This window comes from Chrysochloris asiatica, unplaced genomic scaffold, assembly GCF_000296735.1.
Source record: "Chrysochloris asiatica unplaced genomic scaffold, ChrAsi1.0 scaffold00003, whole genome shotgun sequence".
Classification (NCBI taxonomy): Eukaryota; Metazoa; Chordata; class Mammalia; order Afrosoricida; family Chrysochloridae; genus Chrysochloris; species Chrysochloris asiatica.
In genome coordinates, this window is record NW_006408521.1 from 47182856 (window position 1) to 47183620 (window position 765).

The window sequence follows — 765 nt, forward strand, 5'->3', positions numbered from 1 at the left end:
GAAACCCTGTACAGGGTCGCTATGAGTCGGAACCGACTCCATGGCACATAACCACCACCACCAGTTGAGTTCTGATTATCAAGCCATTGAGGCTAGGTCAAATGGGTATTATTTGCAAGTTTGGGTGATCTTGTACGTCTCCCCTCACTTCAGATCAGCTGGATGCTTCACTCTTAACTCTAGTCCTTTGGGGCTATGTTCTTGTCCATGGACTCAGGTATCACCAGGTCTCACCACACTTTGGACAAACCAGCCCTTCCTCTTCTCTCATCTCCAGGTCAACAGGAGTCTATGGAACGTGGTTGAACTCAGCCCATTTCTTCATTGTTGCCTTTCCCCCTCTTCAATTCACCAGTAGTCCAATGTGGTCATTAGCAAGCTTACATGCCTGCTCATGTGTTCCCTCTGAGTTTCAGTCTTAAGAGGGTGTTTTGTCCTGAAGGGACTTGATTGCTCGCCTTGATGGTTTCCCAGTGAACAACTTGCTTATTCTTGTAGGAGCCAGTCATACTGTCACTTTTGTTTTGATTTTTTTCCTAATCTTTCTTTGAAGATGTATCTTCTGTTGCTCTAGCTGTTCCAGGCTGGTCTGCTTTTCCTTTCTAGTGGGAATGTCCCACTTCAGAAGGCTATAGATGGGGCTCAGAAGTCCACCTAAGGTCCTATATACTTCAAAGGCTCTGTACAAGGCCTATTTCACTGGGCAAATTCTAGAACCCCTTTTAGGTATTCCAATCAGTTATAGGCTGAAGACGGGCTTACAAG